Source organism: Oncorhynchus tshawytscha, linkage group LG01 (genome assembly GCF_018296145.1).
Source record: "Oncorhynchus tshawytscha isolate Ot180627B linkage group LG01, Otsh_v2.0, whole genome shotgun sequence".
NCBI classification, from domain to species: Eukaryota; Metazoa; Chordata; class Actinopteri; order Salmoniformes; family Salmonidae; genus Oncorhynchus; species Oncorhynchus tshawytscha.
The window spans coordinates 3,186,177-3,199,848 of NC_056429.1; the positions used below are offsets into that span (position 1 = coordinate 3,186,177).

A 13,672-nucleotide genomic window follows, 5' to 3' on the forward strand; every position below is an offset into this window, starting at 1 on the left:
TCTAAAGGTCTGGCAGTCAACCCTGTCTAAAGGTCTGGCTGGAAGTCAACCCTTTCTAAAGGTCTGGTAGTCAACTCTTTCTAAAGGTCTGGCTGGTAGTCAACCCTTTCTAAATGTCTGTCTGGCAGTCAACCCTTTCTAAAGGTCTGGCTGGTAGTCAACCCTGTCTAAAGGTCTGGCAGTCAACCCTTTCTAAAGGTCTGGCTGGTAGTCAACCCTTTCTAAAGGTCAACCCTTTTCTAAAGGTCTGTCTGGCAGTCAACCCTGTCTAAAGGTCTGTCTGGCAGTCAACCCTTTCTAAAGGTCTGGCTGGCAGTCAACCCTTTCTAAATGTCTGTCTGGCAGTCAACCCTTTCTAAATGTCTGTCTGGCAGTCAACCCTTTCTAAAGGTCTGGCTGGTAGTGAACCCTGTCTAAAGGTCTGTCTGGCAGTCAACCCTTTCTAAAGGTCTGTCTGGCAGTCAACCCTGTCTAAAGGTCTGGCTGGTAGTCAACCCTTTCTAAAGGTCTGTCTGGCAGTCAACCCTTTCTAAAGGTCTGGCTGGTAGTCAACCCTGTCTAAATGTCTGTCTGGCAGTCAACCCTTTCTAAATGTCTGTCTGGCAGTCAACCCTTTCTAAAGGTCTGGCTGTCAGTCAACCCTTTCTGGTAGTCAACCATTTCTAAAGGTCTGGCTGGCAGTCAACCCTTTCTAAAGGTCTGGCTGGTAGTCAACACTTTCTAAAGGTCAACCCTTTCTAAATGTCTGGCTGGCAGTCAACCCTTTCTAAATGTCTGTCTGGCAGTCAACCCTTTCTAAAGGTCTGGCTGTCAGTCAACCCATTCTGGCTGTCAACCCTCTCCAGTGGTCAACCCGTTCTAAAGGTCTGGCTGGCAGTCAACCCCTTCTAAAGGTCTGGCGGTCAACCCTCTCTAGTGGTCAACCCTCTCTGGCGGTCAACCCTCTCTGGCAGTCAACCCTCTCTGGCAGTCAACCCTCTCTGGCAGTCAACCCTCTCTAGTGGTCAACCCTTTCTGGTGGTCAACCCTCTCTAGTGGTCAACCCTTTCTGGTGGTCAACCCTTTCTGGTGGTCAACCCTCTCTAGTGGTCAACCCTCTCTAGTGGTCAACCCTCTCTAGTGGTCAACCCTCTCGGCGGTCAACCCTCAATCTAGTGGTCAACCCTCTCTAGTGGTCAAAACCTCTCTAGTGGTCAACCCTCTATAGTGGTCAATCCTCTCTAGCGGTCAACCCTCTCTAGCGGTCAACCCTCTCTAGTGGTCAATCCTCTCTGGTGGTCAACCCTCTCTAGTGGTCAACCCTCTCTGGGCGGTCAACCCTCTCTGGTGGTCAACCCTCTCTAGTGGTCAACCCTCTCTCTGGTCAACCCTCTCTGGGCAGTCAACCCTCTCTGGCGGTCAACCCTCTCTAGTGGTCAACCCTCTCTGGGCGGTCACCCTCTCTAGTGGTCAACCCTCTCTAGTGGTCAACCCTCTCTAGTGGTCAACCCTTTCTGGTGGTCAACCCTCTCTAGTGGTCAACCCTCTCTAGTGGTCAATCCTCTCTAGTGGTCAACCTTTCTAGTGGTCAACCCTCTCTAGTGGTCAACCCTCTCTAGTGGTCAACCCTCTCTGTGGTCAACCCTTTCTGGTGGTCAACCCTCTCTAGTGGTCAATCCTTTCTGGTGGTCAACCCTCTCTAGTGGTCAACCCTCTCTGGCGGTCAACCCTCTCTAGTGGTCAACCCTCTCTAGTGGTCAACCCTCTCTAGTGGTCAATCCTCTCTAGTGGTCAACCTTTCTAAAGGTCTGGCTGGCAGTCAACCCCTTCTAAAGGTCTGGTGGTCAACCCTCTCTGTGGTCAACCCTTCTGCTCTGGTGGTCAACCCTCTCTAGTGGTCAACCCTCTCTGTGGTCAACCCTCTCTGGCGGTCAACCCTCTCTAGTGGTCAACCCTCTCGGGCAACCCTTTCTAAAGGTCAACCCTCTCGGGTGGTCAACCCTCTCGGGCGGTCAACCCTCTCTGGCGGTCAACCCTCTCTAGTGGTCAACCCTCTCTAGTGGTCAACCCTCTCTAGTGGTCAATCCTCTCTAGTGGTCAATCCTCTCTAGTGGTCAACCCTCTCTGGTGGTCAACCCTTTCTGGTGGTCAACCCTCTCTGGTGGTCAACCCTTTCTGGTGGTCAACCCTTTCTGGTGGTCAACCCTCTCTGGTGGTCAACCCTTTCTGGTGGTCAACCCTCTCTGGTGGTCAACCCTTTCTGGTGGTCAACCCTTTCTGGTGGTCAACCCTTTCTGGTGGTCAACCCTCTCTGGTGGTCAATAGCGAGATAGTGTGTAATGTGTATTAAATAATGAGTAGTCATTTGGGATGCAAGTTGATTATCAGATGTACTGATTCTGCACAGTCTAGTATCTCAAACATGCACACTGTTTAAGTGTGGCCTCAGGCCTGTCTGTCTGGGACTAAATCATTGCCTAAAGCCTTTATGGTCTCTCCCCCCAGCCTCAGGCCTGTCTGTCTGGGACTAAATCATTGCCTAAAGCCTTTATGGTCTCTCCCCCCAGCCTCAGGCCTGTCTGTCTGGGACTGAATCATTGCCTAAAGCCTTTATGGTCTCTCCCCCAGCCTCAGGCCTGTCTGTCTGGGACTAAATCATTGCCTAAAGCCTTTATGGTCTCTCCCCCTGTTTAAGCCTCAGGCCTGTCTGTCTGGGACTGAATCATTGCCTAAAGCCTTTATGGTCTCTCCCCCAGCCTCAGGCCTGTCTGTCTGGGACTAAATCATTGTCTAAAGCCTTTATGGTCTCTCCCCCAGCCTCAGGCCTGTCTGTCTGGGACTGAATCATTGCCTAAAGCCTTTATGGTCTCTCCCCCAGCCTCAGGCCTGTCTGTCTGGGACTAAATCATTGCCTAAAGCCTTTATGGTCTCTCCCCCAGCCTCAGGCCTGTCTGTCTGGGACTAAATCATTGCCTAAAGCCTTTATGGTCTCTCCCCCAGCCTCAGGCCTGTCTGTCTGGGACTAAATCATTGCCTAAAGCCTTTATGGTCTCTCCCCCAGCCTCAGGCCTGTCTGTCTGGGACTAAATCATTGCCTAAAGCCTTTATGGTCTCTCCCCCAGCCTCAGGCCTGTCTGTCTGGGACTGAATCATTGCCTAAAGCCTTTATGGTCTCTCCCCCAGCCTCAGGCCTGTCTGTCTGGGACTAAATCATTGCCTAAAGCCTTTATGGTCTCTCCCCCAGCCTCAGGCCTGTCTGTCTGGGACTAAATCATTGCCTAAAGCCTTTATGGTCTCTCCCCCAGCCTCAGGCCTGTCTGTCTGGGACTAAATCATTGCCTAAAGCCTTTATGGTCTCTCCCCCAGCCTCAGGCCTGTCTGTCTGGGACTAAATCATTGCCTAAAGCCTTTATGGTCTCTCCCCCAGCCTCAGGCCTGTCTGTCTGGGACTGAACCACTGCCTAAAGCCTTTATGGTCTCTCCCCCCAGCCTCAGGCCTGTCTTTCTGGGACTAAGGACCATTGCCTAAAGCCTTCATGGCCTCTCCCCCCAGCCTCAGGCCTGTCTGTCTGGGACTAAGGACCATTGCCTAAAGCCTTCATGGCCTCTCCCCCCAGCCTCAGGCCTGTCTGTCTGGGACTAAGGGCCATTGCCTAAAGCCTTCATGGCCTCTCCCCCCAGCCTCAGGCCTGTCTGTCTGGGACTAAATCATTGTAATGATCCAGTGATCCATTTAGAGCCCTCCGGCCCTGCTCTGATTGGATCAATACAGGTACATTCACATGGCTAACTACTAGGACTGGGATTGGGTCTCTGGGTGCACATTAACAACAGGCTGAGGAGGCAGACGGTGTGTGTGTATCTAATATCTCACCGGATAGGCCTACATTAGCCTGCGGGTTACAACAGACATTCAACAACGGAAGGAAAATATATTATGAAAGAATGAGGTTACATTGATTTTTTGATTTTTTTTTATGGAAAAAAATCCCCAAAAGCCTAAAAATGGTGAACATTCAATTCCTTTAAAATGTTATCATCTTATCTCTGTTCCGACAGTAGCAGTCAGTCAGTCAGACAATATTATCTCTGTTCCGACAGTAGCAGTCAGTCAGTCAGACAATATTATCTCTGTTCCGACAGTAGCAGTCAGTCAGTCAGACAATATTATCTCTGTTCCGACAGTAGCAGTCAGTCAGTCAGACAATATTATCTCTGTTCAGACAGTAGCAGTCAGTCAGTCAGACAATATTATCTCTGTTCAGACAGTAGCAGTCAGTCAGTCAGACAATATTATCTCTGTTCCGACAGTAGCAGTCAGTCAGTCAGACAATATTATCTCTGTTCCGACAGTAGCAGTCAGTCAGTCAGACAATATTATCTCTGTTCTCGACAGTAGCTTCAGTCATCAGTTTATCAGTCAATATATTATCTCTGTTCTCCTCAGTAGCAGTCAGTTTATCAGTCAGACAATATTATCTCTGTTCAGACAGTAGCAGTCAGTCAGTCAGACAATATTATCTCTGTTCAGACAGTAGCAGTCAGTCAGTCAGACAATATTATCTCTGTTCCGACAGTAGCAGTCAGTCAGTCAGACAATATTATCTCTGTTCTCCTCATACTGTACTGTCTTCAGTCATCATATTTATCTAGTCAACCAGACAATATTACCTCTTCAGACAGTAGCAGTCAGTCAGCCAGACAATATTATCTCTGTTCTCCTCATACTGTACTGTCTTTAGTCATCATATTTATCTAGTCAACCAGACAATATTATCTCTGTTCTCCTCATACTGTACTGTCTTTAGTCATCATATTTATCTAGTCAACCAGACAATATTATCTCTGTTCTCCTCATACTGTACTGTCTTTAGTCATCATATTTATCTAGTCAACCAGACAATATTATCTCTGTTCTCCTCATACTGTACTGTCTTCAGTCATCATATTTATCTAGTCAGTCAACCAGACAATATTATCTCTGTTCTCCTCATACTGTACTGTCTTTAGTCATCATATTTATCTAGTCAGCCAGACAATATTATCTCTGTTCTCCTCATACTGTACTGTCTTTAGTCATCATATTTATCTAGTCAGTCAACCAGACAATATTATCTCTGTTCTCCTCATACTGTACTGTCTTCAGTCATCATATTTATCTAGTCAACCAGACAATATTATCTCTGTTCTCCTCATACTGTACTGTCTTTAGTCATCATATTTATCTAGTCAACCAGACAATATTATCTCTGTTCTCCTCATACTGTACTGTCTTCAGTCATCATATTTATCTAGTCAGTCAGTCAGACAATATTATCTCTGTTCTCCTCATACTGTACTGTCTTCAGTCATCATATTTATCTAGTCAACCAGACAATATTATCTCTGTTCTCCTCATACTGTACTGTCTTCAGTCATCATATTTATCTAGTCAGTCAACCAGACAATATTATCTCTGTTCTCCTCATACTGTACTGTCTTCAGTCATCATATTTATCTAGTCAGTCAGTCAGACAATATTATCTCTGTTCTCCTCATACTGTACTGTGTTCAGTCATCATATTTATCTAGTCAACCAGACAATATTATCTCTGTTCTCCTCATACTGTACTGTCTTCAGTCATCCTATTTATCTAGGCTTGACTGCCTAAGTATGCTACAGAGATGTCTGACTAAATCATTTGACTAGTTCTTCAAAATAGATAAGGTACACATTCAGGAAGTGTATCTGTACCTCTCGTTGTTGTGTTGTGTACATTCCACTCTCACGACGTCTGAGTGTAGTCTGATCTAATGTACCAGGTGTATAAGCGTATCTTTGTGAGTCGCCGACCCAATGGCAGGAAGTCAAGAGACAAACTTAAGAACATAGAAACTCATTGGGCTTATTTTTGGACAGATTTCGGCAAGTGAAACCTCTCAAAGCCAGAAGAAAAAAAGGATTATGGTCATTGTAGTTTCTGCCATGAACTACGGTGAATATTTGCTCAAATTGAAAACTACAACTCCCTTCGGGCCCAGCGTCCCACATTGTTCTTGACTTGAATTCTCTCTAGAGAATAAGCACGTTTGGTTCACAAAAAAAAAACGAAATGGTCAATTGGGTATTTAATAACCCGTAAAGAAAGAAAGAGAAGAGAGAGAGAGAGAGAGAGAGAGACAGAGAGAGAGAGAGAGAGAGAGAGAGACAGAGAGAGAGAGACAGAGAGAGAGAGAGGAGAGAGAGAGAGAGAGAGAGAGAGAGAGAGAGAGAGAGAGAGGAGACAGAGAGAGAGAGAGAGAGAGAGAGAGACAGAGAGAGAGAGAGAGAGAGAGAGAGAGAGAGAGAGAGAGAGAGAGAGAGAGAGAGAGAGAGAGAGACAGAGAGAGAGAGAGAGAGAGAGAGAGAGAGAGACAGAGAGAGAGAGAGAGAGAGAGAGAGAGAGAGAGAGAGAGACAGAGAGAGAGAGACAGAGAGAGAGAGAGAGAGAGAGAGAGACAGAGAGAGAGAGACAGAGAGAGAGAGAGAGAGAGAGAGAGAGAGAGAGAGAGAGACAGAGAGAGAGAGAGAGAGAGAGAGAGACAGAGAGAGAGAGAGAGAGAGAGAGAGAGAGAGAGAGAGAGAGAGAGAGAGAGAGAGAGAGAGAGAGAGAGAGAGAGAGAGAGAGAGAGAGAGACAGAGAGAAGAGAGAGAGAGAGAGAGAGAGGGAGAATGCTATTTGGCCCTACACAGAGAGTACACAGCGGCAGAATACCTGACCACTGTGACTGACCCAAAATTAAGGAAAGCTTTGACTATGTACAGACTCAGTGAGCATAGCCTTGCTATTGAGAAAGGCCGCCGTAGGCAGACATGGCTCTCAAGAGAAGACAGGCTATGTGCTCACTGCCCACAAAATGAGGTGGAAACTGAGCTGCACTTCCTAACCTCCTGCCCAATGTATGACCATATTAGAGAGACATATTTCCCTCAGATTACACAGATCCACAAAGAATTCAAAAACAAAACCGATTTTGATAAACTCCCATATCTACTGGGTGAAATACCACAGTGTGACATCACAGCAGCAAGATTTGTGACTTGTTGCCTGTAATTAACCGATCTGAGAACCAGTCTGTAATTAATAATCTGAGGACCAGCCTGTAATTAATAATCTAAGTACCAGTCTGTAATTAATAGATCTGAGTACCTGTCTGTAATTAATAGATCTGAGTACCAATCTGTAAGTAATAACCTCTGTAATTAATAATCTGTACCTGTCTGTAATTAATAATCTGAGTACCTGTCTGTAATTAATAATCTGAGTACCTGTCTGTAATTAATCCTCTGAGTACCAGCCGGTGTGAGTAAGACCTTTAAACAGGTCAACATTCACAGGGCCGCAGAGCCAGACGGATTACCAGGACGCGTACTCCGAGCATGTGCTGACCAACTGGCAAGTGTCTTCACTGACATTTTCAAACAGAGTCTGAGTCTGTAATACTAACATGTTTCAAGCAGAACACCATAATCCATGTGCCCAAGAACACAAAAGCAACCTGCCTAAATGACTACAGACCCGTAGCACTCACGTCTGTAGCCATGAAGTGCTTTGAAAGGCTGGTCATGGCTCACATCAACACCATTATCCCAGAAACACTAGATCCACTCCAATTTGCATACCGCCCAAACAGATCCACAGATGACGCAATCTCTATTGCACTCCACACTACCCTTACCCACCTGGACAAAAGGAACACTTATGTGAGAATGCTGTTCATTGACTACAGCTCAGTGTTCAACACCATAGTGTCCTCAAAGCTCATCACTAAGCTAAGGACCCTGGGACTAAACACCTCCCTCTGCAACTGGATCCTGGACTTCCTGACGGGCCGTCCCCAGGTGGTAAGGGTAGGTAACAACACATCCGCCATGCTGATCCTCAACACTGGGCCCCTCAGGGGTGCGTGCTCAGTCCCCTCCTGTACTCCCTGTTCACCCATGACTGCGTGGCCATGCACGCCTCCAGCTCAATCATTAAGTGGACTTCAGGAAACAGCAGAGGGAGCACCCCCCCATCCACATCGATGGGACAGTAGTGGAGAAGTTGGAAAGTTGTAAGTTCCTCTGCGTGCACCTCACACACAAACTGAAATGGTCCACCAACACAGACAGTGTGGTGAAGAAGGCGCAATAGCGCCTCTTCAACCTCAGGAGGCTGAAGAAATGTTGCTTGTCACCTAAAACCCTCACAAACTTTTACAGACGCAAAATCGAGAGCATTCTGTCAGGCTGTATCACCGCCTGATACTGCAACTGCACCACCCTCAACCACATGGCTCTCCAGAGGGTGGTGAGGTCTGCACAATGCATCACCGGGGGCAAACTACCTGCCCTCCAGGACACCTACAGCACCCGATGTCACAGGAAGGCCATAAAGATCATCAAGGACACCAACCACCCGAGCCACGGCCTGTTCACCCCGCTATCATCCAGAAGGCGAGGTCAGTACAGTTTCATCAAAGCTGGGACCGAGAGACTGAAAAACAGCTTCTATCACAAGGCCATCAGACTGTTAAACAGCCATCACTAACTCAGAGAGGCTCCTGCAACATACATACTCAAATCATTGGCCACTTTAATAAATGGATCACTAGTCACTTTAAACAATGTCACTTAATATAATGTTTTCATTCCCTACATTACTCATCTCATATGTATATACTGTACTCTATACCATCTACTGCATCTTGCCACTCGGTCATGGCTCATCCATATACTTACAGTGGGGCAAAAAAGTATTTAGTCAGCCACCAATTGTGCAAGTTCTCCCACTTAAAAAGATGAGAGAGGCCTGTAATTTACATCACAGGTACACTTCAACTATGGCAGACAAAATGAGGAAAAAAATCCAAAAAATCACATTGTAGGATTTTTAATGAATTTATTTGCAAATTATGGTGGAAAATAAATATTTGAAAATTACAGGCCTCTCTCATCTTTTTAGAGAACTTGCACAATTGGTGGCTGACTAAATACTTTTTTGCCCCACTGTATATATTCTCATTCACCCCTTTAGATGTGTGTGTATTAGGTAGTTGTTGGGGAATTGTTAGATTACTTGTTGGATATTACTGCACTGTCGGAAATAGAAGCACAAGCATTTCGCTACACTCGCATTAACATCTGCTAACCATTGTGTATGTGACCAATCCAATTTCATTTGACTTTGGATTTGAAAACAAAATGGCTTTTTCTCGAATTCAATGATGACGAGATACTTCAGCGGGTTCAGTTGTCCTCCGTGTTTACAGTTGAGTCAACTTCAGCACTGTTCAAAAGTTTACACTCATTTTGTAACAACAGCCTGTGTAGAAATCGTCATTGTCACGCTCTGTTTTAGTATAAAAAACATTCTGCTCGTCCCCAGTCATATGAAAATGACGCAGCACTGCATGAAATCTGTTTTATAAAAAGGGTTTTTAAAATGAAATACTGTGAAATAAAATCACTGCGTGAACCCAATAATGGAGACCTCTTCACTGCTACCGTTTGTCCGCGGCGGGCTGCGAATCAACAACCTTCTGGCTACTTTGCCACGCAATGCTTACAAAAGGAAGAACAGGCTCTAAAACGGCTTATCTAAGGCTCTAGTCTGAGTAAAGGGCTTATCTAAGGCTCTAGTCTGAGTCAGGGTAAAGGGCTTATCTAAGGCTCTAGTCTGAGTAAAGGGCTTATCTAAGGATCTAGTCTGAGTAAAGGGCTTATCTAAGGCTCTAGTCTGAGTAAAGGGCTTATCTAAGGCTCTAGTCTGAGTAAAGGGCTTATCTAAGGCTCTAGTCTGAGTCAGTAAAGGGCTTATCTAAGGCTCTAGTCTGAGTAAAGGGCTTATCTAAGGCTCTAGTCTGAGTAAAGGGCTTATCTAAGGCTCTAGTCTGAGTAAAGGGCTTATCTAAGGCTCTAGTCTGAGTAAACGGCTTATCTAAGGCTCTAGTCTGAGTAAAGGGCTTATCTAAGGCTCTAGTCTGAGTCAGGGTAAAGGGCTTATCTAAGGCTCTAGTCTGAGTAAAGGGCTTATCTAAGGCTCTAGTCTGAGTCAGGCTCTAGTCTGAAAAGGGCTTATCTAAGGCTCTAGTCTGAGTAAAGGGCTTATCTAAGGCTCTAGTCTGAAAGGGCTTATCTAAGGCTCTAGTCTGAGTAAAGGGCTTATCTAAGGCTCTAGTCTGAGTAAAGGGCTTATCTAAGGCTCTAGTCTTGAGTAAAGGGCTTATCTAAGGCTCTAGTCTGAGTAAAGGGCTTATCTAAGGCTCTAGTCTGAGTAAAGGGCTTATCTAAGGCTCTAGTCTGAGTAAAGGGGTCTATCTAAGGCTCTAGTCTGAGTAAAGGGCTTATCTAAGGCTCTAGTCTGAGTAAAAAGGGCTTATCTAAGGCTCTAGTCTGAGTCAGGGTAAAGGGCTTATCTAAGGCTCTAGTCTGAGTCAGGGCTTATCTAAGGGAGTAAAGGGCTTATCTAAGGCTCTAGTCTGAGTAAAGGGGCTCTATCTAAGGCTCTAGTCTGAGTCAGGGTAAAGGGCTTATCTAAGGCTCTAGTCTGAGTCAGGGTAAAGGGCTTATCTAAGGCTCTAGTCTGAGTAAAGGGCTTATCTAAGGCTCTAGTCTGAGTAAAGGGCTTATCTAAGGCTCTAGTCTGAGTAAAGGGCTTATCTAAGGCTCTAGTCTGAGTAAAGGGCTTATCTAAGGCTCTAGTCTGAAAGGGCTTATCTAAGGCTCTAGGCTTATCTAAGGCTCTAGTCTGAGTCAGGCTCTAGTAAAGGGCTTATCTAAGGCTCTAGTCTGAGTCAGGGTAAAGGGCTTATCTAAGGCTTTAGTCTGAGTAAAGGGCTTATCTAAGGCTCTAGTCTGAGTCAGGCTCTAGTCTGAAAAAGGGCTTATCTAAGGCTCTAGTCTGAGTCAGGGTAAAGGCTTATCTAAGGCTTTAGGCTCTGAGTAAAGGGCTTATCTAAGGCTCTAGTCTGAGTCAGGGTAAAGGGCTTATCTAAGGCTCTAGTCTGAGTCAGGGTAAAGGGCTTATCTAAGGCTTTAGTCTGAGTAAAGGGCTTATCTAAGGCTCTAGTCTGAGTCAGGGTAAAGGGCTTATCTAAGGCTCTAGTCTGAGTCAGGGTAAAGGCTCTAGTCTGATCTAAGGCTCTAGTCTGAGTCAGGGTAAAGGGCTTATCTAAGGCTTTAGTCTGAGTAAAAAGGGCTTATCTAAGGCTCTAGTCTGAGTAAAAGGGCTTATCTAAGGCTCTAGTCTGAGTCAGGGTAAAAAGGGCTTATCTAAGGCTCTAGTCTGAGTCAGGGTAAAGGGCTTATCTAAGGCTCTAGTCTGAGTCAGGGTAAAGGGCTTATCTAAGGCTCTAGTCTGAGTCAGGGTAAAGGGCTTATCTAAGGCTCTAGTCTGAGTCAGGGTAAAGGGCTTGACTCAGACTAGAGCCTTAGATAAGCCCTTTACCCTATCTAAGGCTCTAGTCTGAGTCAGGGTAAAGGGCTTATCTAAGGCTCTAGTCTGAGTCAGGGTAAAGGGCTTGACTCAGACTAGAGCCTTAGATAAGCCCTTTACCCTATCTAAGGCTCTAGTCTGAGTCAGGGTAAAGGGCTTATCTAAGGCTCTAGTCTGAGTCAGGGTAAAGGGCTTATCTAAGGCTCTAGTCTGAGTCAGGGTAAAGGGCTTATCTAAGGCTCTAGTCTGAGTCAGGGTAAAGGGCTTATCTAAGGCTCTAGTCTGAGTCAGGGTAAAGGGCCTTTACCCCTGACTCAGACTAGAGCCTTAGATAAGACTTGACTCAGACTAGAGCCTTAGATAAGCCCTTTACCTCTAGTCAGGGTCAGGGTAAAGGTCTTATCTAAGGCTCTAGTCTGAGTCAGGGTAAAGGGCTTATCTAAGGCTCTAGTCTGAGTCAGGGTAAAGGGCTTATCTAAGGCTCCAGTCTGAGTCAGGGTAAAGGGCTTATCTAAGGCTCTAGTCTGAGTCAGGGTAAAGGGCTTGTCTAAGGCTCTAGTCTGAGTCAGGGTAAAGGGCTTATCTAAGGCTCTAGTCTGAGTCAGGGTAAACAGTGGGCATGTTCTCTGCTATCCACCATGTTTCAGTTATTATCTGAGGTATAGAGAAGGGTCACTTGTTTATTTTTCCCCCAAGCATTCAGGGAGAATCAGGTTAAAAAATATATATTTTAATGAAGGGAGGGCCATCCATGTTATTTTCAGAGAGGTCAGATTTTCTAGAAGGTATCCCTCGTTCTAAATAAGGCCCAGTCCCTCATCCGTTATTACGAAACATCATCATCATTAAAGAGCCTACCTAAAAGATGAGTCTCTCTCTCTCTCAACAGAACACTTTGACACACTGAAGCTCTGGTGGGGATGAAATGTATCCTTTCGAGTTCCGTCACAGTGTTCCGATGTTCCGAGGCCTTCTGACAAATCCTGTCAATTGTCGCTAGGGGGTTTATTGACTGGGCTTTATCCCTCCAAACAGGCACTACATTATACAAATCACCAGCTTTACCGTGTGTGATGTTTCTGTTCAGCTGATGAATGAATACTTGGGATGAGGAAGAAGGCTATTCTAGCTGCAGTTCTATATCGGTGTCATAAACGGTCAGCGGTTCCAGGTATTTGCTCTCTCTGCCTGCTATTGCAGCTTTCTATCTAAAAAGGTCCATTTAGCCAGCCGCTCTTCCCTCTAAAGGTCCATTTAGCCAGCCGCTCTTCCCTCTAAAGGTCCATTTAGCCAGCCGCTCTTCCCTCTAAAGGTCCATTTAGCCAGCCGCTCTTCCCTCTAAAGGTCCATTTAGCCAGCCACTCTTCCATCTAAAGGTCCATTTAGCCATTTAGCCGCTCTTCCCTCTAAAGGTCCATTTAGCCAGCCGCTCTTCCCTCTAAAGGTCCATTTAGCCAGCCGCTTCTTCCCTTCCCTCTAAAGGTCCATTTAGCCAGCCATTTAGCCAGCCTCTCTTCCATCTAAAGGTCCATTTAGCCAGCCGCTCTTCCATCTAAAGGTCCATTTAGCCAGCCGCTCTTCCCTCTAAAGGTCCATTTAGCCAGCCGCTCTTCCCTCTAAAGGTCCATTTAGCCAGCCGCTCTTCCATCTAAAGGTCCATTTAGCCAGCCGCTCTTCCCTCTAAAGGTCCATTTAGCCAGCCGCTCTTCCCTCTAAAGGTCCATTTAGCCAGCCGCTCTTCTCTCTAAAGGTCCATTTAGCCAGCCGCTCTTCCCTCTAAAGGTCCATTTTCCCTCTAAGCCATTTAGCCGCTCTTCCCTCTAAAGGTCCATTTAGCCAGCCTCTCTTCCCTCTAAAGGTCCATTTAGCCAGCCGCTCTTCCCTCTAAAGGTCCATTTAGCCAGCCTCTCTTCCCTCTAAAGGTCCATTTAGCCAGCCTCTCTTCCATCTAAAGGTCCATTTAGCCAGCCTCTCTTCCATCTAAAGGTCCATTTAGCCAGCCGCTCTTCCATCACAGACGGAACAGAAACTCCGCTCAGATTGTGTGTGCGTACGTGAGTAAAACCCCCCACAGAGATGGATAAAGGCGTCGCCATGACGAAATGGTCAACTGGGTAGGACTTCCAACTTCATGAGTGGATCCCTCCTCCTGATTTGGCGTCGCCTCCCTCCCCTTCCTGGATGTGAAATGACAACGTGTCAGCAGCTCTAAGAGGTCTCCGGATTTTTACTGAGCACAGGAGAACACACCGGCA

At 46.2% G+C, this 13,672-nt stretch overlaps 1 protein-coding gene across 7 annotated transcripts in view; it reads right to left on the reverse strand.

The window, feature by feature from the left end:
• Window positions 1–13,672, reverse strand: part of tle3a (TLE family member 3, transcriptional corepressor a) — a 154,623-nt gene that overhangs the window by 98,271 nt on the left and 42,680 nt on the right. The window contains exon 1 of one of the 7 annotated variants that reach the window (XM_042309391.1): window positions 12,276–12,794. The exons of the other annotated variants lie outside the window; for them this stretch is intronic. The gene's annotated coding sequence lies outside the window, so the exon portion shown is untranslated. Of the gene's footprint in view, window positions 1–12,275; window positions 12,795–13,672 lie in introns of those variants that run through there. 7 annotated transcript variants of the gene reach the window in all.